Source organism: Callorhinus ursinus, unplaced genomic scaffold (genome assembly GCF_003265705.2).
Source record: "Callorhinus ursinus isolate GAN/ISIS: 27379988/994484 unplaced genomic scaffold, GSC_fseal_2.0 scaffold65, whole genome shotgun sequence".
Taxonomy (NCBI): Eukaryota; Metazoa; Chordata; class Mammalia; order Carnivora; family Otariidae; genus Callorhinus; species Callorhinus ursinus.
In genome coordinates, this window is record NW_027397127.1 from 3,699,805 (window position 1) to 3,724,066 (window position 24,262).

The 24,262-nt window shown below is 43.0% G+C and overlaps 1 protein-coding gene and 1 pseudogene across 3 annotated transcripts in view; both read left to right on the forward strand.

Annotated features, from left to right (window-relative positions):
- DCX (doublecortin) overlaps positions 1–24,262 on the forward strand; it is a 119,223-nt gene that overhangs the window by 39,810 nt on the left and 55,151 nt on the right. The window lies entirely within an intron of this gene.
- On the forward strand, positions 21,626–21,754 carry LOC112810242 (U4 spliceosomal RNA; annotated as a pseudogene).

Below are 24,262 nucleotides of genomic sequence, written 5' to 3' on the forward strand. Positions count from 1 at the left end.
CTCTCTCTCTCTCTCTCTCTCTCTCTCTCTCTCTCTCTCTCTCTCTCCATTTCTCTCCTTCTCTCCCTCTCTCCGTCTCTCTCCTCTCTTTCTCTCTCCCTCTCTCTCCTGCCCTCCCTCCCTCTCTCTCATCCCTAGTGGAGTGCCATAGATCTATAATGGCTCACATGCAGGAAGGAACTCATGCTGTAAATGACCCATAAGTTAAAGTCACATAGAAATGGTTCCTTCTTCAATCAATGTGCCAGGGGTCACAGGCTACTGATTCAGCTGATTCATCATCTTTTTATCACTGATGTAACTCATACAAAGGATTGTTTCTCCCCTGCATTTGGAAGGCAGCTCTGCCAGGAGAAGCAGGGACTCCTTAATTAGACTGACATATGGACAAAAGAAGGGTTATGTGAAATTTGTGTCAGACTATAGTGGAATCATTTCGGGAATCAGTGCAGTCACCAGTAGTTCAGACTGAGGGGAATGAAATCAGAGCCATATGCTAGATTAAGTTAAAATGGAGTCTCCCAGGGCACCTGGGTGGCTCAGTTGGTTAAGCGACTGCCTTCGGCTCAGGTCATGATCCTGGAGTCCGGGGATCGAGTCCCACATCGGGCTCCCTGCTCGGCGGGGAGTCTGCTTCTCCCTCTGACCCTCTTCCCTCTCGTGCTCTCTATCTCTCATTCTCTCTCTCTCAAATAAATAAATAAAACCTTTAAAAAAATGTTTAAAAATAAAATAAAATAAAATAAAATGGAGTCTCCCAAATGCAGGTAGGTGCATTGTCCCAATACCCAAACCTACTAACTTGGCCTGGCCAGAAATGAAGTTGGGTAGAAAAATAAAATTGCTTTTAATGGTTCTATTCTTTTTGTTTTAAAGAGTATTTATTTATTTATTTGAGAGAGAAAGAGAGAGTATGAGTGGGGAGAGGGGCAGAGGAAGAGGGAGAAGCAGACTTCCTGCTGAGCAGGGAGCGCAACATGGGGCTGGATCCCTGGGATCATGACCTGAGCCTCAGGCAGATGCTTAACCAACTGAGCCACCCCGGTGCCCCTTAATGGCTCTATTCTATCTCCAAGCATCACGTATGCTGTTAACATTCCTGGCCACCCAGATTCTCTCTGTGGCTTGGGCCTGTCCTGCTCCAGAACTATACTCTGGACCAGGGTTCTCTAAAATGTGGTAGACATTCCACCTGTGGCACATGATTTTCTAAATGCACTTGTTTTAAAGGTTTGTTTATTTATTTGTGAGAAAGAGAGCAAGGGAGAGGGACAGAGGGAGAGAGAATCCCAAGCAATCTGACGCGGGGCTCGATCTCATGACCCCGAGATCACGACCTGAGTGGAAACCAGGAGTCAGACACTTAACGGACTGTGCCACGCAGGCGCCTCAAGTGTTTCAAGTTCTAATAGTTATGTTTGCTTTGATGTATTAGGAAAAATTGGCACATCAGTCCTGTTATTTCATCAACATTATTGCCTAGGATGAGGCTAATTTCTGTAGGCAAAAAGAAAAAAAAACAGTCATTTTTGAACAAGTGTATGTGGAGATGGCAAAAATCACAAAGGCGATACTCAAATGACTAAAAATTAGTAAAGACTGGTCTAGACTGGTAGTTTTCAATCCAGAGTGATTCCCCCATGCCAGGGGACATGTGGCAGAGTCTGGAGACATTTTGATTGTGACAATTTGTGGAGAGGGGTGCTACTGGCATCCAGTAGGTAGAGGCCAGCATACTAATAAACGTGCTACGTTGCACAGGAGAGTTCCCCCGGCCCCTGTGAAGAAAGAATTCTCCATCCCCAAATGTCAGTAGTGCCAAAGTCAAGAAAGCCTGCTATAGACCAGTGCTTCTCTGAAGCACATATGAGTCACGTGGGTATCTCATGAAAGCACAGCTTCTGATGCAGGATGTCTGAGGTGAGGTCTGAGATCCTGCGTTTCTGACAAGCCTTTAGGTGATGCCCATGCTGCTGGTCCATGGACCACACACTGAGTAACAAGGACCTATAACTTCCTTCTTTATCCTTCTACCAGATCCTGCCTATGGAGAGTTCCAGCCTCTTGCGGCTTTGCTTAAGGTTTGGGTATTCTGAGAAACTACCAAGCAGTAATGGCTGAAAAGATATTAATGTGTTTCTTGCAATTATCAGGGCCACCGAAGCTTTAAAACAAAGATTAACTTGGATGAGAATTTCAGGAGCTGAGCAAAGCCAGAGAGAGAGGTGCGTTTTGCTCTGGGATTCCTTCTGGGGAATAGGCAAAGTTCTCAGTAAAAGCCAGGTGCACCTAGGCTGGGTTTGGAGAAGCTGTCTTGCATATTTTCGTATGCCTGGTACCCAGCACAGTGCCTAGCTCAAAGCAGATGCCTAAAACGTGTTTGTTGAACCAATCGAAAAGTTATCTCTAGGGGCACCTGGGTGGCTCAGTCAGTTGACCATCTGCCTTCGGCTCAGGTCATGATCCCAGGGTCCTGGGATCAAGTCCCGCATCGGGCTCCCTGCTCAGCGGGAAGCCTGCTTCTCCCTCTCCCTCTGCCCCTCCACCCCACTCATGCTCTCTCTCTCTCAAATAAATAAATAAAATCTTTAAAAAAAGAAGTTATCTATAGCTCTTTAGATAACTGCTAGAGCAGCGAAGCAAGGTATCTCCGAGGGCTGAACACTATTGTCAACCCCTTCGAGACTGGAAAAACAAATGTCCTTCAGCAGCTTCCCATTTGAAACGATAGCACTAAAACGATGCACCCTCCCAGAATGTTCTGCTGACCCCCAGAGTGGCAGCAAAGTCACTGAATAGTTGTGTGTTTTCACTCTTCTTTGTTCAAAGTGAGAAATCACTGAATTCTACCTCTGAAAGTAATAATACACTCTAAGTTATTTAATTGAATTTAAATTTAAAAAGAAGGAAGTCTACAGAGCAGGGTGAGGGTGGTGCATCTGGGGGCAGGGGTGATACTTTACTTGTTCCTTTCTCAGAAAGGAAGCTTTGTGGTCAGGATGAAGACTTCAGCCCTAGGAGAAGGAACTGGGCCAAAGAGGGGAACCATCCAGTAGTACTGGCTGAATATGCTTGGCAGTGTACCTTTTCCCACTACCTCTGACTCTTGGAAATGTGTGCTAATAGATTATGTGATTTGAGTCTGCCAGTCCTGCCACTGCTCCACATGTTCCCTTTCATGGCCCTGCCACAGAACCTGAAAGCACCCCTTTGAGGACTATCACCTTGGATAATGCACCTTTTCTAAAGATTCCTGTTAAAATATATGGATTACTGGGGCGCCTGGGTGGCTCAGTCTGTTGGGCATTTGCCTCTTGGTTTTGGCTCAGATCATGATCTCAGGGTTGAGAGACTGAATCCCGCATCAGGCTCCACACTCAGAGCGGAGTCTGCTTGAGATTCTCTCCTTCTCCCTCCCCCTCTGCCCCTCCCCGTTCTTTTTTTTTAAATTTTTATTGTTATGTTAATCACCATATATTACATCATTTGTTTTGGTGTAGTGATCCATGATTCATTGTTTGTTCATAACACCCAGTGCTCCATGCAGAATGTGCCCTCTTTAATACCCATCACCAGGCTAACCCATACCCCCACCCTCCTCCCCTCTAGAACCCTCAGTTTGTTTTTCAGAGTCCATCATCTCTCCTGGTTCGTCTCCCCCTCTGACTTACTCTCCTTCATTCTTCCTCTCCTGCTATCTTCTTCTTTTCCTTTTTTCTTAAAATATGTTGCGTTATTTGTTTCAGAAGTACAGATCTGTGATTCAACAGTCTTGCACAATTCACAGCGCTCACCGTAGCACATACCCTCCCCAATGTCTATCACCCAGCCATGCCATCCCTCCCACCCCCAACCACTCCAGTAACACTCAGTTTGTTCCTGAGATTAAGAATTCCTCATATCAGTGAGGTCGTATGATACATGTCTTTCTCTGATTGACTTATTTCACTATGCATAACACCCTCCAGTTCCATCCACGTCATTGCAAATGGCAAGATCTCATTCCTTTTGATGGCTGCATAATATTCCATTGTGTATATATACCACATCTTCTTTAGCCATTCATCTGTCAATGGACATCTTGGCTCTTTCCACAGTTTGGCTATTGTGGACATTGCTGCTATAAACATTGGGGTGCACGTACCCCTTCGGGTCCCTACATTTGTATCTTTGGGGTAAATACCCAGTAGTGCAATTGCTGGATCGAATGGTAGCTCTAATTTCAACTGTTTGAGGAACCTCCGTACTGTTTTCCAGAGTGGCTGCACCAGCTTGCATTTCCACCAACAGTGTAGGAGGGTTCCCCTTTCTCCACATCCCCGCCAACATCTGTCGTTCCCTGACTTGTTCATTTTAGCCATTCTGACTGGTGTGAGGTGGTATCTCATTGAGGTTTTGATTTGGATTTCCCTGATGCCGAGCGATGTGGAGCACTTTTTCATGTGCCTGTTGGCCATTTGGATGTCTTCTTTGGAAAAACGTCTGTTCATGTTTTCTGCCCACTTCTTGATTGGATTATTTGTTCTTTAGGTGTTGAGTTTGGTAAGTTCTTCATAGATTTTGGATACTAGCCCTTTATCTGATATGTCATTTGCAAATATTTTCTCCCATTCTGTCGGTTGTCTTTTGGTTTTGTGGACTGTTTCTTTTGCTGTGCAAAAGCTTTTTATCTTGATGAAATCCCAATAGTTCATTTTTGCCCTGGCTTCCCGTGCCTTTGGTGATGTTTCTAGGAAGAAGTTGCTGCGGCTGAGGTCGAAGAGGTTGCTACCTCTGTTCTCCTTTAGGATTTTGATGGACTCCTGTCTCACGTTTAGGTCTTTCAACCATTTGGAGTCTATTTTTGTGTGTGGTGTAAGGAAATGGTCCAGTTTCATTCTTCTGCATGTGGCTGTCCAATTTTCCCAACACCATTTGTTGAAGAGACTGTCTTTTTTCCATTGGACATTCTTTCCTGCTTTGTCAAAGATAAGTTGACCATAGAGTTGAGGGTCCATGTCTGGGTTCTCGATTCTGTTCCATTGATCTATGCGTCTGTTTTTGTGCCAGTACCATACTGTCTTGATGATGACAGCTTTGTAATAGAGCTGGAAGTCCAGAATTGTGATGCCGCCAGCTTTGCTTTTCTTTTTCAATAATCTTCTGGCTATTCGGGGTCTCTTCTGGTTCCATACAAATTTTAGGATTATTTGTTCCATTTCTTTGAAAAAAGTGGATGGTATTTTGATGGGGATTGCATTGAATGTGTAGATTGCTCTAGGTAGCATTGACATCTTCACAATGTTGGTTCTCCCAATCTATGAGCATGGAACGTTTTTCCATTTCTTTGTGTCTTCTTCAATTTCTTTCCTGAGTATTTTATAGTTTTCTGAGTACAGATCCTTTGCCTCTTTGGTTAAACTTATTCCTAGGTATCTTATGGTTTTGGGTGCAATTGTGAATGGGATCGACTCCTTGATTTGTCTCTCTTCTGTTTTGTTGTTGGTGTATAGGAATGCTGAATTTCTGTATGAGTTCTAGCAGTTTTGGGGTGGAGTCTTTTGGGTTTTCCACATAAAGTATCATATCATCTGCAAAGAGTGAGAGTTTGACTTCCTCTTTGCCGATTTGGATGCCTTTGATTTCTTTTTGTTGTCTGATTGCTGTGGCTAGGACTTCCAATACTATGTTGAATAGCAGTGGTGAGAGTGGACATCCCTGCCGCGTTCCTGACCTTAGGGGAAAAGCTATCAGCTTTTCCCCATTGAGAATGATATTCGCTGTAGGTTTTTTGTAGATGGCTTTTATGATATTGAGGTATGTACCCTCTATCCCTATACTCTGAAGAGTTTTGATCAAGAAAGGATGCTGTACTTTGTCAAATGCTTTTTCTGCATCTATTGAGAGGATCATATGATTCTTGTTCTTTCTTTCGTTAATGTATTGTATCACGTTGATTGATTTGCGGATATTGAACCAGCCTTGCAGCCCAGGGATAAATCCCACTTGGTCGTGGTGAATAATCCTTTTAATGTACTGTTGGATCCTATTGGCTAGTATTTTGGTGAGAATTTTTGCATCCATGTTCATCAAGGATATTGGTCTGTAATTCTCCTTTTTGATGGGGTCTTTGTCTAGTTTTGGGATCAAGGTAATGGCGGCCTCATAAAATGAATTTGGAACTTTTCCTTCCAGTTCTATTTTTTGGAACAGTTTCAGGAGAATAGGTATTAATTCTTCTTTAAATGTCTGATAGAATTCCCCTGAGAAGCCATCTGGCCCTGGGCTTTTGTTTCTTGGGAGATTTTTGATGACTGCTTCAATTTCCTTAGTGGTTATAGGTCTGTTCAGGTTTTCTATTTCTTCCTGGTTCAGTTTTGGTAGTTGATACATCTCTAGGAATGCACCCATTTCTTCCAGGTTATCTAATTTGCTGGCACAGAGTTGCTCATAATATGTTCTTATAATTGTTTGTATTTCTTTGGTGTTGGTTGTGATCTCTCCTCTTTCATTCATGATTTTGTTGATTTGGGTCATTTCTCTTTTCTTTTTGATCAGTCTGGCCAGGGGTTTATCAATCTCGTCAATTCTTTCAAAGAACCAGCTCCTAGTTTCGTTGATCTGTTCTACTGTTCTTTTGGTTTCTATTTCATTGATTTCTGCTCTGATCTTTATTATTTCTCTTCTCCTGCTGGGTTTAGGCTTTATTTGCTGTTCTTTCTCCAGCTCCTTTAGGTGTAGGGTTAGGTTGTGTATTTGAGACCTTTCTTGTTTCCTGAGAAAGGCTTGTATTGCTATATACTTTCCTCTCAGGACTGCCTTTGCTGTATCCCAAAGATTTTGAACAGTTGTGTTTTCATTTTCATTGGTTTCCATGAATTTTTTTAATTCTTCTTTAATTTCCTGGTTGACCCATTCATTCTTTAGTAGGATGCTCTTTAGCCTCCATGTATTTGAGTTCTTTCTGACTTTCCTCTTGTGATTGAGTTCTAGTTTCAAAGCATTGTGGTCTGAAAATATGCAGGGAATGATCCCAATCTTTTGGTACCGGTTGAGACCTGATTTGTGACCTAGGATGTGATCAATTTTGGAGAATGTTCCATGGGCACTAGAGAAGAATGTGTATTCCGTTGCTTTGGGATGGAATGTTCTGAGTATGTCTGTGAAGTCCATTTGGTCCAGTGTGTCATTTAAAGTCTTTATTTCCTTGTTGATCTTTTGCTTAGATGATCTGTCCATTTCAGTCAGGGGGGTGTTAAAGTCCCCCACTATTATTGTATTGTTGTCAATGTGTTTCTTTGCTTTTGTTATTAATTGCCTTATATAACTGGCTGCTCCCATGTTCGGGGCATAGATATTTACAATTGTTAGATCTTCTTGTTGGATAGACCCTTTAAGTAGGATATAGTGTCCTTCCTCATCTCTTATTACAGTCTTTGTTTTAAAATCTAGTTTGTCTGATATAAGGATTGCCACCCCAGCTTTCTTTTGGTGTCCATTAGCATGGTAAATGGTTTTCCACCCCCTCACTTTCAATCTGGGGGTGTCTTTGGGTCTAAAATGAGTCTCTTGCAGACAGCATATGGATGGGTCTTGTTTTTTAATCCAATCTGATAGCCTGTGTCTTTTGATTGGGGCATTGAGCCCATTTACATTCAGGGTAACTATTGAAAGGTAGGAATTTAGTGCCATTGTATTGCCTGTAAGGTGACTGTTACTGTATATTGTCTGTGTTCCTTTCTGATCTTTGCTGCTTTTAGGCTCTCTCTTTGCTTAGAGGACCCCTTTCAATATTTCTTGGAGGGCTGGTTTCGTGTTTGCAAATTCCTTTAGTTTTTGTTTGTTCTGGAAGCTTTTTATCTCTCCTTCTATTTTCAGTGATAGCCTAGCTGGATATAGTATTCTTGGCTGCATATTTTTCTCGTTTAGTGCTCTGAAGATATCTTGCCAGTCCTTTCTGGCCTGCCAGGTCTCTGTGGATAGGTCTGTTGCCAATCTAATATTTTTGCCATTGTAGGTTACATATCTCTTCTCCCGAGCTGCTTTCAGGATTTTCTCGTTGTCTCTGAGACTCGTAAGTTTTACTATTAGATGTCGGGGTGTTGACCTATTATTATTGATTTTGAGAGGGGTTCTCTGTGCCTCCTGGATTTTGATGCCTGTTTCCTTCCTCACATTAGGGAAGTTCTCTGCTATTATTTGCTCCAATATACCTTCTGCCCCTCTCTCTCTTTCTTCTTCTTCTGGGATCCCAATTATTCTAATGTTGTTTCATCTTATCGTATCACTTATCTCTCGAATTCTGCCCTCGTGATCCTGTAGTTGTTTCTCCCTCTTTTTCTCAGCCTCTTTATTTTCCATCATTTGGTCTTCTATATCGCTGATTCTCTCTTCTGCCTCATTTATCCTCGCAGTTAGTGCCCCCATTTTTGATTGCACCTCATCAATAGCCTTTTTGATTTCGACTTGGTTAGATTTTAGTTCTTTTATTTCTCCAGAAAGGGTTTCTCTAATAACTTCCACGCTTTTTTCAAGCCCAGCTAGTATCTTTAAAGTCATGATTCTGAACTCTAGGTCCGACATCGTACTAATGTCCGTATTGAGTAGGTCCCTGGCTGACGGTACTACCTCTTGTTCTTTTTACTGAGGTGATTTTTTCTGTCTTGTCATTTTGTCCAGAGGAGAACAGATGAATGAGAGAACAAAATGCTAACAGGTTTACAACGTCCCCAGCAAATATACTGTATACAAATCAGAAAAGACCTGAAACCAGGGAAAAGAAAGGGAAAGAAAGAGAAAAAAAAAGATAAAAACAAAAACAGAACAATACAAAAAAAGCAGAATGTGATCAAATATGATCAGGCTAGTGCATAGATCAGTGCCACACACTAGATTTTGGGCGTATTTTGGTCTGTTAGAAAAAAGTGCCTCCTAAAATTTTAAAGGAAGAAAGACATATATGTACAAAATAAGGGTTGATACAATGAAGGGATAGAAGATGACTGTAAAGATGAAAATTATAAAAGATTTTATAAAAGGACTTGATAAGAAGTTGTTTGAAAAAAGAAAGAAGATTTAAAAAAAAAAAGGAAAAATGGAGAGAATGTGATCAGGCAGGAGACTAGAACAGAGCCATACACTAGTGATTTAGGGTATATTTTGATCTGTTAGAAGAAACTGTATCTCAAAATTTTAAAGAGAGAACAACTTATATATATATGCCAAAAATAAGGGTAACTAATATGAAGGGATAAAATATGACTCTAAAAATGAAAAATAAAAAAAATTTTTTTTTTAAAAGAGATTGATAAGATGTTGGTTGAAAAAGGGAAAAAGAAAAAAAACAGTTAACAAAAATTAACTTTGATGAACTAATGAATCATGGTAAAAAAAAAAGCCATGAATTCTACGTGCAGTATTCCCCTAGCGCTGGAGTTCTCCCATTCTCCTTGATCGGTAAACTTGGTCTTGGCTTGCTGGCTGTTCGGGCTGATCTTCTGGGGGAGGGGCCTGTTGCTGTGGTTTCCAAATGTCTTTGCCGGAGGCTGAATTGCCCCGCCCTGGTCGGTCCGGGCTAAGGAAGCTGCTCCGGTTTGCTCTCAGGAGCTTTTGTTCCCTGCAAGCTCTCTGTACAGCCTTGGAGGACCAGGGCAAAAATGGTGGCCTCCCAATCTCCACCTGGAGGAGCTGAGAACTCGGGGCCCCGCTCCTCAGTGCGCCCACAGAGAAAAGCAGTCACTCCCTTGTCCCCGGTCTCCAGCCGCTCTCCGTGCTCACCCGGCCTGTGACCGAGCGTTGCTATCTCTGGCACCCGACCCCGTGTGGAGTCTCCAAACCCAGCAGATCCCTGCGGTGCTTTCCCGCGCCGCTCCTCCCCGGGAAGGAAGGGGAGTCTCCCTGGATCTGCCGTCTGTTGGGTCCCTGCTGGAGGAGCAGTGGCCCGACTGGGCCGCGGATCACAGTTTATGGCAACCCCGAGCTGAGAGCCCGCGCCTCGGCTCCGTCTCTGCAGCCGGCTTCCCTGCTCCGATACCTGGGAGCTCTGCCGCACTCAGGCATCCCCGGTCTTTCTGTGACCCCAAGGGTCCTGAGACCACACTGTCCCGGGAGGATTCCACCCCCCGCTTAGCCACTGGAGTGATGTCCCTCAGCGGAGCCGGCTTCTAAAAGTTCCGATTTTGTGCTCCGCGGCTCTAGCACTTGCCAGAAGCGGCCGATGGAGGCCCCCTCCCCCGCCGTCTATCCTCCCGAATATCGCCTCGGATTCACTTCTCTGCACGTCCTACCTTCCAGAAAGTGGTCGCCTCTCTGTTCAGATAGTTGTTGCTACTCTCCTCTTTGATCTCCTGTTGAGTTCGTAGGTGTTCAGAATGGTTTGATCCCTATTCAGCTGAATTCCTGAGACCAGACAAAATCCAGGTCTCCTACTCCTCCGCCATCTTGCTCCACCCCCCCGCCCCTCCCCGTTCTTGTACACACACTTGCTTGGTCTCTTTCTCTCTCAAATAAATAAATAAAATCTTTAAAATATATGGATTTCTGTGTATAGAGAGAGTAGATTGGTTGGGTTGCCTACGGCTAATAAACGTGCTACGTTGTACAGAGAGAGGGAAATGGGGAGTGACTGCTAATTGGTATGAGGTTTATTTTTGGAGCGATAAAAGTGTCCTAAATTAGGATTGTGGTGATGGTTGCACTACTCCAGGAATATACTAAAACCTATTGAATTGTATACTTTATTTTTTTTTAAAGATTTTATTTATTTATTTGACAGAGAGATTGACAGCGAGAGACAGACAAGCAGGGGGAGTGGGAGAGGGAGAAGCAGGCTTCCCGCAGAGTAGGGAGCCTGATGTGGGGCTCGATCCCAGGATCATGACCTGAGCTGAAGGCAGACGCCTAATGACTGAGCCACCCAGGAGCCCCTGAATTGTATACTTTAAATGAGTGAATTAGAGAGCATGTGAGTTATAGTTCCATACGGCTATTATAAAAATATATAGGGGTGGGGCGCCTGGGTGGCTCAGTCGGTTGGGCGGCTGCCTTCGGCTCAGGTCATGATCCCAGGGTCCTGGGATCAAGTCCTGCATCGGGCTCCCCGCTCAGCGGGGAGCCTGCTTCTCCCTCTCCTTCTGCCTGCCTCTCTGCCTACTTGTGCTCTCTATCTCTCTGGCAAATAAATGAATAAAATCTTTAAAAAAAAAAATATATATATATAGGGGCACCTGGGTGGCTCAGTTGGTTAAGTGTCTGACTCCTGGTTTTAGCTCAGGTCATGATCTCAGGGTCATGAGATCGAGCCCCACATTGGGCTCTATGCTTAGTGGGAGTCGGCTTGAGATGCTCTCCTTCTCTCTCTGCCCCCTCCCCCCACTCATGCTCTTTCTCTCTAAAATAAAATAAATACATAAAATCTTTAAAACCATAAAAATAAAGGTAAAAATAAGTATATGGATTAAATTAGGAGATACAGGTTAATTTAAGAGCTAACTAGGGAGTACCACATGGGAGGGAAAAAGAGATGGTCTCACCGGCAGAGAAGGAAACATTGAAACAAGAAATACAGGGCAGGAATTGGGAATTTTCCTTAATTTTTCAACTCCTCATAAACCCATTTCTGCTCTTTTGGAAGTCAACTGCCAATGATCCTAACTGTTATCAAGTTGTTCAACATTAGATTCATTGCTTGGAAAAACAGCCAGGAAATATCTGGATGCCGTGAACAAAGAGAGCCAGGTCCCCTAAGATAAAATATCCATGGCATCATTAATAAAACATGGGGTTTGGCACTATCCCCATGGTTCTGGAAGCTCTTTAAATTAGATCAAGCCGCTGGACCATTGTTGCTGTCTACAAAGAGCTATAAGACCTGAGGCCTGAGAAAAATGGCTTTCTTTTCATTGAAATGGAGACTCTGGTTTTGGAAGAGGTGATGTGAAAACCACAATTATCTCATATAGCCTTGTGGCCAAAGGCTCGAAAGCCACAGAGGGAGAACCCTCGTCTTTCCGCATGTGACTTTCCATGAACCCACTGTAATTTCAGTAGTTTGGTATGGCTCAATTGGAGTATAAATGGCCGGGCTGCTTCAATAAATCTGTTTAAAAAACAGAAGTGGCAGGGCTTAGGATCTGGAAACCCTGTTCCCAGGGCTGAGCTCATGCTCGCTGAACATCCAAGGGGTACAGTTTCAAACATAGTAAAGACATCTTTGCCCGCCCTCCAACTTGTGGCTTGAAACGCCTTTTGGGAGGAAAAATGGCATATTTAGCTATTGTCCGTGTGTATATATTGCTGTGCATGAAGGCTCTAAGGAGTGGGGCATGATGGTTTGGCCAACTTGGGAAAAAATGGCCCACCATTGGGGGATGGGGGCACCAGCTAAGAGGTTGGGGCTAACGAAACAAACTGGTCTTTTTTTTCTTGTAAGATTTTATTTATTTATTTGAGAGAGAGAGCAAGAAAGAGCACGAGTGGTGGAGGGGGGTGGGGAGGAGAGGGAGAAGCAGGCTCCTCACTGAGCAGGCAGCCTGATGCGGGACTCCATCCCAGAACCCTGGGATCGTGACCTGAGCCGAAGGCAGATGCTTAACCGACTGAGCCACTCAGGTGCCCCAAACTGGTCTTTTTTTTTTTTTTTCCAGTTTTGCTCTAGGCTTCTTCTGTCTGCAGCTATGACCAGTATGTCCCAGGCTTGCAAATATAAATTGAGATGGGGCTGTCACTGGGACCCAGAAATGTGAATCTGCCCCAAAGGGCCAATGACTACCCTACTGCTCAACACACCATTTGTGATTTGTCACTCCCTTGGGCACTATTAGTGCCAGAGAAACCCAGGACAAAGGAAATTCTGCAGGAAGACAAAGAGAATAGGTATTCGGTAGAGTACCGAATACATATGTATTTCAGAGTGAGGAATTATCTCTATTGGATGCCAGTTGGAGCTAGTCCAGCATTTGGCCAGTGATTGACCCTGGTTGCAAAAAACCCCCCAATTTTCAGGAAAGCATTGTGGAAACTCCTCTGATTGAACTCATCTCATTCTTTAGAGAACAGTGGGTTATTTATAAGGCATAATGATATCCTGCAATGCTCCCTTTCCTGCTAAGAAGAGATTTTATCATCTCCCCAGATTTCACACCAGGGTTCGTTTCACTTGGCTCCATTTTCCTTGTGTCTGCAGATCTCAAATTGTCACGGAACATCTTGTCAGGAAAAGGCCAGATGGGCAGGCAGGGAAGGGATCCAGGCCCCCGCGCCGCACCCCCCACCCGGCCCTTTGCCCCTCAGGGAAATAAAGGGCTCAACCTATCTCCATTCCCTCAGGGCACTGGGGAGTGAGAGGCCAGACAGTGACGCACAAGAGGGTACCTCCAACTTAGCTTAGAGCTGCAAAAACTGGGGCCAGATGAGCATTTTTGGAGATTAGAAGCAGGAAATTCAGATTTCCATGTTGTAAGTTCACATGATGAAATCTGATACCACCCCTTCCCCTGCTCTGGAAATGAACTCAGTCCTGTACTTGAATCTGGGGTCTCCGAGCCACAGAAGCTCACAATACCCTTTTGGTTCGTGATAGATGGTCGAAGTGCTCACAATGCACAGGCATGGATCATGATACATGGTCTATGTGCTCAAAATGAGGGACATTCTCACTGCTTTTACATTTTGATTCCCGAGAAATGTTCTTCTCTGGCAATTCTGTGGTAAAGAGATTTTAGACGAAGTCATTCCAGAATCATCTTGGCATCCTCAGCTCCTAGCATAGTGTTCCATAGGTGGTGCTCAGTAAATGTTTCCTTAAAGAGTAAGCCTGACATCCGGCATTAACCCGTCCTTGTCACTGGAATTTGAGCATTAGGGTCCCTGGTCTCTTGACTTCATCAGGCAGATGCTATCCCTTCTGTGGCCTACGTTTGCCCTCTGGATTGACTATGCCCTGAGAGCCTAGACAATGTCTACATAAAGCAGTCAGGGAAGAGGGAAGCATTGTTAGCCAAGCAACCATGCTTTGGATTCTTCTGCAAGCGATCTAGGGTAAGATCTAGTTGGCTTCCTCTTCTTGGCCTTGGCCTTTAGCTTTGTGGCTTTGACCCCCAGCTGGGCTGATAACTTTCTACAGCCTTATTAGCTTTCCTGATTATTATCCCTCTTCCCTGACCCATGATGTGAACATTAGTCCACAGACGTCAGGGCAAGAGGCTTGGCTCTTATTGTATAGTCACTTTACTGGTGATAAGTCAGAGTATAGTTCTGGGTTGAGGAATTCCAAACCAACTAACCTAGAAAAGGAGCAGGTTACCAAGTCTGGGATTGAGATCCACGGGCCAGGATCTGAAAGTAAAATAAAGACAACACGCTGGCTTACATTTGGAAGCATGGGATAGGTTATGAAGATTCTTATCATGACATTATGCTAATGATGTATTCAACCAGTTGTTCTCAACCAGGAGTAATTTTGCAAGAGGACATTTAACAACGTCCACAAATATTTTTAATTGTCATAACTATGGGGATGCTGCTGTCATCTAGTGGGTATAGTGACCAGGGATGCTGATAAACATCCTACAATGCACAGGACAGCCCCCCCCCCAAACAAAGAATTATCCAACTCAAAATGTCAGTAGCGCCAATGTTGAATAACTTTGTATTAAAGACAGATACAAATTATAGATCACAACTATATAAAATATACAGATGAAAAAAGACTGGAAGGATACACATCACAGTTATAATGAAGAGCGTCTGGGTGGCAGGATTATGCATCTTTTTTTTCTCTTTCTCTGGTTTGCAAATTTTCTAATATAACCATGTTGCCTTTAATTTAAAGTAATTTTCACCTAAATAATATACAAACATATTTTGCTGGTAAAGTATTTCAGTACTGCAGACTAAAGACCTCTTTGACCACCTGGCTTCTCCCACCTCAGTCCCTTTCCCAGAGGTAACCAGTTTGCAGATGTGACCTTTCAGAGCTCTATCTGCACATTTACCCATAGATAATGTGCAGCTAAAGACATATATTATCTCATTATTTAGAGCTTCATAGTATTTTGCAGTTTATCTGTTTCTCTGCCAATGGACATGAGGTTGCTTCTGATCCGGGGCTATCACAGCAAACGCTGCATTGTACTTGCCTCCTTGAACATACTTGCCAGAGTTATCCAAAAGTAGGTATAGGAATGAAAATTTCTAGGTTATGGAAAACACACATTTAAAATTTTATCACCGGGGCACCTGGGTGGCTCAGTCGGTTAAGTGTCTTCGGTTCAGGTCATGATCTCAGTGTCCTGAGATCGAACCTGGCATAGGGCTCCCTGCTCAGCGTGGAGTCTGCTTCTCCCTCTCCCTCTGCTGCTCCCCCTGCTTGTGCCGTCTTGCACGTGTGTGCTTTCTCTCTCTCAAGTAAATAAATAAAATCTTTTTAAAAATTTAAAAAATTTTTCATCACCTACTATCAATTGCCCTCCAGAGAGCCCACATATTTAATTTTCTGACACCTTCACAACACTTGATAACGACTTACGTTGTTTTTCACATTTGCTAATCAGATGGTTGCGAAACAATATCGTGCTTTTGTTTTAATCTGCATTTCCCTTGTTATGGATGAGGCTGAGCACCTCTCCATTTATTTGTTGAGCCTGTCGCATATTCTTTTCTATGAACAGTGGTGTCCACATCCCTTGCTGACTTTTGTATTACCTTTCCAATAGTTTTTAAGAACAAAAGAGAGCAGGGTTTGGTTGTGTAAAAACACAGAAGTCAGCCTACCCAGCATCTTGCCTGCCCTTTCTACCTAAGATAGAGCCTGAATCTCACCCAGGCCCAAATAACCCTTTCTCGCCATTCCTGAGAACCCAAGAAAGCAGCTCTATTAGGAAACACATTACCCGCGCCCATTCTCACCACTGCTCCCCATTGCTCTGCACTGTAAGCCTTTGCTATGCCAGCATCTTAACACTGAGTAGCCAGCAGGTACTGCCAGTCAGATTCACTCTGGTCAAATACAAATCTGATATGCGATGAGGCATAAAGGACCATGAAAGGCAGCGTGTGAACTGAATGGTATCTGCTGTCCGTGCAAATGGCAATTAGGACCATTAAATTTCAGTTAATCTTCATTAAGAACATCTGTTGTCTAGCCCACATGAGGAAACCAAAGATGGGGTTGGGTAATTGTGACTACTCCAAGTAAGTAGTTGTATCAACTGGTTTCCCACCCCGCAGGCATAAACTGAAAGAGATGTGGCAAGGAAAATGTATAATATGTGATATGTAGTGGCTAAGGAATAAAACTAGAGATAAGGCTTCTTCAAGACTCTTGGGCATTATTCGAAACCGGGGTACCTGGAAGCCATGCCCCTTTGTGGTGAAGAACATGATTGATTTCATCCCGATGAATTTCAGGATCAGAAGCAGGGGCCCCAAAGACCCAACCAGAACTGGCCCTTGGCCAGATTAGGTATGGTCAAGTTGGGCCTTACCCAATCTGGCCTTTCTGGTCCCCTTTATTTTGGTTGCCCCATCCCACATACCCTCCTACTCTGTCCCCTTGGGGCCCCACTCTCTGCTGAGGGACAACCGATATTAAGCACTTCAAATCCCTGCTAGCAACATGTTGCTTGCTTGCCATCCTTCTGCCCCACAAGTGGAGGACATCTTCTACTTCATGACTCTCCCGGTTGGCTTGTGTCTGTGGTGGAGCGGACTGTTCTCACCAGTTCCAGAAGAGGTATTAGGGGAAGGGCAGGAATTTCTGGACCTTTGTCTGAGTTTAGGTAGGTTAAAATCTTCCTGACCATCAACTGCCATGGTGGTGGTCTTCTTTGTGAAGTGAGTGGGGGATCAGGTATCTCATCTTGGTAGCCTGACCACAGTTGTAATTTTACATTTTTGGGGGTGATTATTTTGTCAACATCAGTCTCCCCCGCCAGTCTGTAAGTAACACGGGAGCAGGAACCAGGTCTATTTTTGTTCATCACTGTATCCCCAGCACCTAACACAGTGTCTGCTACGTAAGTGCAAAACAGAATTTGTTGACTAAAAACACAAACAGCTGTGGCTCTTATGTTCTTAGAATGAAAGACAGCCAGGTGTTCTGGCAAGCGGGTGGGGAGCGGCATTTGTAAGGGGTAGGGCAGGTCGTTGTCTCTCTGCTCTTACCCTGGAAGTCCACAATTGAACCTTGTAAAAGCCTGTCCCCAGCCACAGCCATCCTCTGTGTCTGCCAACAGTGCTCTCATCGAGGAAGGTTGGGAATGATTGAGGCTGAAGCTTGCCTTTGACAGTTAACTATTTCCTCTGCTCTCAAAGCCACTGTCTTCTCCCTGACAGATGCTCATTAGCAGGCACAAGCCCATCTTGCTCCTTGGGGTCTCAGGGTAAAACTGTGCCGGCAAGCTGTGGAGCTGGGATGATGGTGGGCAACCGAAGAGCTCGAGGACTGTATTTCCACTGAATTTGAGACAAGGACATACTGGCGCATTCCTAGAATCCTCCCTGCTGCAGGAATCGGCCACTATATCACTCTCTTGCCTCTCAAAGAGAATTGACATGGAAGGAGGAGAGGGTGGAGGGTGTTGCAGCGATGCTGGAAATGGAGCAAAGATAGTGTTGTGAACAAACTTTGACTCAAGCTTTGATTCAAGAGAATTCTTATGAACAGAACTAGTGATTCTTTCTCCATCTCTTCTCAACCATCCCACTTAACCTCTTTTCAAATCCTGCTCTTTTCCCACATCCTTCTCTTGACCTCTTATCTATTGCCCAGAATTCTTGCACAGTCTTAATACCTCTGTTCCTGAACTGCAAAAATCAGAGATTAACTGAATCCCTAGACTCTCCCTTATGGACCCAGGATCTTGATGCAGAAATGAGGGGCAAGCTGGATGTATGAGTACTTTCTCTGCATCAGCTCCTCGGTTACTAACTGGAATAGCTCTTGGTCATAAAACCCAGAGCTTTCCAGGGAGACCATTGCTAATCCCATAAACTCAAGACATAGATAGAGCAGTTGGCTTGAGTATCACTAATTTCATTTTCATGCTTATGCTTCCCATCATTCATTCAGGGACAAGAACAAGTCAGCTATGGTAAGGGTAAACTGTGGATTAGCATTGCGTATCATAGCTGTAAATTTTACTGCAAATGAAATGCACGGATGATTTACAACCCGTTATAGAAGAAACAAGAAGGGACAGATGAGCCTTTGATGGAAAATAACTTCGTTATTTGCTTAGTTGGGTATTTGGGATTCATTTATTTTCCACATTTTGTAAGGAGATAGTTCCCAATAGGTCTGAGGATTGGATTTATGATAACAGTTTAGGAGCTTAGGTGAAATTAATAAAACCAAACTTCAAAATATGCTGAAATGAAAGTTAAGAGTTTGAAGTCTAGCTATTTTTTAAAAGATTTATTTATTTATTATTAGAGAGAGAGAGAGCATGAGCAGGGGGGGGGCAGAGGGAGGGGGAGAATCTGAAGATGACTCCCTGCTGAGCCACGGAGCCTGATGCAGGGCCCCATCTCACAACCCTGAGATCATGACGTGAACGTCTGACGAGAGTCAGACACTTAACCCACTGAGCCACCCAGGCGCCCTTGAAGTCTAGCTCTTTTAAAGATACTGACAATTTACCTTTAGAAAGTGATCCTTTCAACTCTGAACATCTGAGAGACACGAAGCTCATTGCTTTTTAAGTGTTTTTTTGAAAATGCATACACATAACATATTCATCCATCATCATTTTTATGTGAGTCAGGCAATCCAAAAGTATAAAGAGAATATATGAATGTCCTCTCTCCTCTCCAGTTACTCTTTCTCCCTCCAGAGGTGACCACTCTTAAGTGCTCAATGTGTATCCTTCTAGTCCTTTCTAAATACATTTATATCAGTGGTTCTCAACCAAAGCAATTTTGTCTTTCAGGGGAACATCTAGCAATGTCTGGAAGCATTGTTGGTTGTCATAGCTGGGGGTGGGATGTTACTGTCACCTAGTGGGGAGAAGCCAGGAATGTTGCTAAACTTCCCGCAGTGCGCAGGACAGCTCCTCCAAGAAAAGCAAAACAAAACAAAAACCCCACAATCATCTGGCCCGCCCTGGGCGGCTAGTTCGTTGAGCGTTAGATACTCTTGGTTTCAGCTCAGGTCGTGATCTCAGGGTTGTGGGATCGAGCCCCGCACTGGGTTCGGCCCTCGGTGTGGAGTCGGCTTCACATTGTCTTTCTCTCACCCTCTGCCCCTCCCCACTCACGCACTCACATGCTCTCACTCTCTCTCTCTGAAATGAATAAATAAAATCTAAAAAACCCACAGAAAACAATCATCTGACCCCAAATGTCAACAGTACCGAGGTTGAGAAACCTTGATTTACACACAGAGATGGAGGTAGAGATAAATATATCTATTCTTAAATAAGATCACCTAATCTCTATTTGTCCATAGGCTGCTTTTGCGCCATTTGGAGCTCTTTCTATATGGGTATGTATACGTTCCCATTGCATTCCTTTTTAACAGCTGCATAGTATTCTCTAGTAGGGATACATTGTAGTTTATGGAATAGTCCTCTATTGGTGGATAGTTAGGTTGCCTCCAATTTTTGCAGTTACATACAATACTGTAATAAGCATCTTTGTACATATATCATTAGATTCCTAGAGGGATAATTACTGGGTCATTGATTATATATATTTTCTGTTTTGATACATTCTGCCAATTGTTCATCCCTAAAAGGCCTTTATAAATGTTTACTCCCATCCACAGTGTTTGGGAGTGCTGTTTTCTTATATTTTCTGCAACACTTTCATCAGTCTTTTAGATTTTTACTAGTCTGATGGGTAAAAAATAATATATAATTACTGCTTTAATTTGCATTGCCCTGAGATTATAAAGATTGAGTGAGTGAGAATTTTGGCCATTTTATTTATTTTTTTTTTAAGATTTTATTTATTTATTCATGAGAGACAGACAGAGAGAGAGAGAGAGAGAGGCAGAGGGAGAAGCAGGCTCCCAAGGAGCAGGGAGCCTGATGCGGGACACCATCCCAGGACTCTGGGATCATGACCTGAGCCGAAGGCAGACGCTTAACCATCTCAGCCACCCAGGCGCCCTTGGCCATTTTAAATTAATTAGTTAATTAGTTGCCTGTTTATTTACTTTGCCCATTTTCCTATCGGATTCTTTGTTCTTTTTAAAAAACACTGATATGGGGGCGCCTCGGTGGCTCAGTTGGTTAAGCGTCTGCCTTCGGCTCAGGCCATGATCCCAGGGTCCTGGGATCGAACCCCGCATCGGACTCTGTGCTCAGCAGGAAGCCTGCTTCTCCCTCTCCCTTGCCTACCTGTCTGCCTACTTGTGATCTCTCTCTCTTTCTCTCTCTGTCAAATAAATAAATAAAATCTTTAAAAAAAAACAATAAAAATAAAAAACATTGATATGATATATTTTAGAAGGTAATCCTTTGTTGAATATGTGGCCAGTATTTTCTGTCTTATAACTTGTATTTATTTATTTGATTTATTTATCTCTTCTTTTTTTGTAAAATGTTAAAAGCCTTTAATTTTGGCATAATCAAATTTATTACTCTTTTACTTTGTGGCTTCTGTGGTTTAGATCTTGTTGAAGAAGGCCTCCCTTACCTGAAGATGATCAAAGCATTCTTCTCTATTTCTTCAAACATTCTTATTGTTTTTTCCTTTTACGTTCACCTCTATTTGTTGTGTTTGTTGTGAGCTACAGGGAGGTGTCTACCGTTTTTCGAAAGAGATAGGCAAGATCTCATCCCAATTTATAAAATAATTAATTCTTTCTCCACTGATTAGAAGGGGCATTTTGACTCTCAATTCATCTATGATCTCTGTTCCATGGATTTATTTCTGCCTGTTCCTGGCATAATACTACCCTGTTTTAAATACTATAGTTTATTTTGATGTCTGATATTGTAAATCTCCACTGGGCCTTTTTATTTTAAATTTTTTTTTTAATTTGACAGAGAGAGAGAGAGACAGTGAGAGAGGGAACACAAGCAGGGGGGGGTGGGAGAGGGAGAAGCAGGCTTCCCACAGTGCAGGGAGCCCGATGCGGGGCTCGATCCCAGGACCCTGGGATCATGACCTGAGCTGAAGACAGACACTTAGTGACTGAGCCACCCAGGTGCCCTCCACTGGGCCCTTTTTTCCCCAAGATATCATGCCCTATTTTTATGCGTTTTGTCTCCCATCTGAACTTTTTAGAAACAGATTGTCAATTTTCATTAAAGTGCTACTGAGATTTTTGTTTGGACTGTCTTGAATTGTATATCTAAGTTTAAGGAGAAATGACATCTTTAAGATATTTTGAAAATGAAAATATCTTTTATTTTCTTCAATAAAGACTTGTATAGTTTTCACCAACTAGGTCTAAGACATTTTTTATAGATTTACTGCTAGATATCTTATAATTTTTCTTGCTCTTGTGAATAGAGTATTTTTCCTCTAAGTTTTTTAGTAATTGACTATTGCTGTAGTATAAGAAAACTGTTATTTTGTATGTTGATCTTGTATGTGGCCATCTTGTTAAACTATCTTATTGGAGCACATGGATTTTTGTTCCTTCTCTGCAATTTTCTGAGTAGACAATCATCCAGCATGAGAATAGCAATGATTTAGCTCTGCACAGTGGCAGTATTGTGGCCAATGAGGTTTATCTGAGGCACAATTATTGCTCATTGAAAATAGTGATAATTTTTTCTTCTATTTTGCAAAATTATACCTCATTTTTTGTTCTTACTGCAAGCTTATTACTTTGTAAGGCTGCGTGTTTAAAAGTTCCTTCCTATGGTGAGTCAAAATCTGTTCTGAAATTCTTTTGGTCCAGCAGTTCCAGCTCAGTGTTCTAGAGCTAAACAGCATAAGGCAAGTCATTCTTCTGCAGGATAAGCCTTCAAATATTTAAATTTGTTTATCGTGTCCCCCATATCTTGTGTTTTCCAGGATAAGCACCTCTATTATCTTCAATATATATGCTTTTCCCATCCTGAGTCATCTTTCTCCAAATGCACTCTGTTTTGTTGATGTCCCTCTCAAAACATGGTGCCCAGAGTGGAAGAGAGTTCAGATATTGTCTGACCATTGCCCAGTGCATATAGAGAAACTAATTTTACTAAGTTGCACACAACACTCCTCTCAATGTCCTGTAAGATTACCATGTTAGAGCTACATGGCTTTAACATATTATTTTTTGCAATGGAATTCTTTTTTTTTTTTTTTTATTTGAGAGAGAGCACGAGCAGGGGGAGAGGCAGAGGGAAAAGCAGACTCCCTGCTGAGCAGGGAAACGTGGGGCTCAATCCCAGGCCCCAGGGATCATGACCTGAGCCAAAGGCAGATGCTTGATGGACTGAGCCACTCAGGCGCCCCTGCAATGGAATTCTTTTGCAAATGAATCTTAGCCAGAATCCTAATTCTTAAAACACTTAAGAATGGAGTTTCTCTTGTTGAAATGAAAAGGAGGGTGGGAGGTTACAGAACCTTCATGTCAACTTCCTTCTTGTTCCCCAAGGTAGCCCAAGAAGCATCCCAAGGATCTGAGGAGTGTAGTTTGAAAACCACGAATTGAGTCCAATTTCTTCAGAGAACAATGTGGCCCAGAGAGGCAAAGTGACTTACTGAGGTCACATGGTGACTTAGCGAGATAGATAGAACTCAACTTGAGTCTCTTAACTCCCATTCCTGACATCTTTTCACTGTGTCATTCTATTCCTCACTATTAATTCTCACACATTAATGACTCATATTAGCCTTGGGATCAACTAAAATCCTAGGGCTGCTGTTAATATCCATCTTGCTCCATCGTATACAGTTGATTTTTGGAAATCTAAATGTGGAACTTTACATTTACTAAGTGCATTAAATATAATCTCTCCTGGAACTCAAAGGAACATTAGAAATCTTTGCTTTTGGCCCATAAGTCCTGCCCTTTAAAAAACTTTCTAAAACTTTTTTTTTTCTTAAGATTTTGTTTTCAAGCAATCTCTATACCCAACATGGCACTTGAGCTCACAACTCCAGATCAAGAGTCACATACTCCCCTGACTGAGCCAGCCAGGTGCCCCAGAAAACTTTCTGAAATCTTGATTCTGTCATTTAACATCAGTCGCTTTCTTTTGGCAGGGCTGTTCAAGTAAAGCTACAATTCATTACACTGACATGAAACCCCCAGTTCTTCAGTTTGCCCACAAATGTATAATCATGACCTAACTTCAAAAACTTCAGACTGATATTTTATGGCATGTCTGTTCCTTTACCTGGAGAACTCCTACTCATCTATTGAGACCCATTTCTTTTTTGTTTGTTTGTTTTTGAGACCCATTTCTTTTTTTTTTTTTTAAGATCTTGTTTATTTGACAGGGAGAGACACAACGAGAGAGGCAACACAAGCAGGGGGAGTGGGAGAGGGAGAAGCAGGCTCCCCACTGAGCAGAGACCCCGACGTGGGGCTCGGTCCCAGGACCCCGAGATCATGATCTGAGCCGAAGGCAGAAGCTTAACGACTGAGCCACCCAGGCGCCCCTTGAGTCCCATTTCTAATGTTAACCTCCTCTGTGAAGTGTTGCTGTGCCCTCATTCTTCCTCCTTGAAGCAGAATTGATGGGTCTCATGTCTGTAATATACTAGAATTTTAATGACTAACATACTTTACTATTTTATGAATTCCTAAAAGGGTCTTATGTATTTTCTGCATCTCCAGACTGTGAGCCTGGGATGGCAGGTGGAGTAAGGTGACTGCCTACTGAGAAGGAGTGCACATCGGGGAGGAACTCAGCGCTAGCGTGTTGTGAGGGGTTATGATTTCTGCCATGGGCTCAGGAAGGAAGTATTTTGCCAACCCTGGCCCAGGGCATACTCGGTACACAAAATATGTTTTTTCAACTATATTTTTATATCCCCCACAGATGTCTAGAAGTTTTATCAAAAGAAAAGTTAGCTGGGCATGGCTTGTACTGACCCTTATTTGTGTCTAGTGATCCTAATTTTGCTTGAGTGCTCACAAACAGTATTCTAATAGCCCTTTTGCAGTATTTTTCTGGGTATCAGCATCAAGTTAATTATTGGTTTATATTTTCTGAGATATACTTCTTTCCCTTTTCAAAAAGTAGGACAACATTTCCTTGTCTTTAGCCTTCTGGCGCCTCTTCCATTTTCCAAGAACTTTCCAGGTGGTGGTGACTCATTTAGAGAAAATGGCCCCATTCACTCGGACCTTTCAACAGCATTGTTTGTCATGGTCAGGGGCCATGACTAG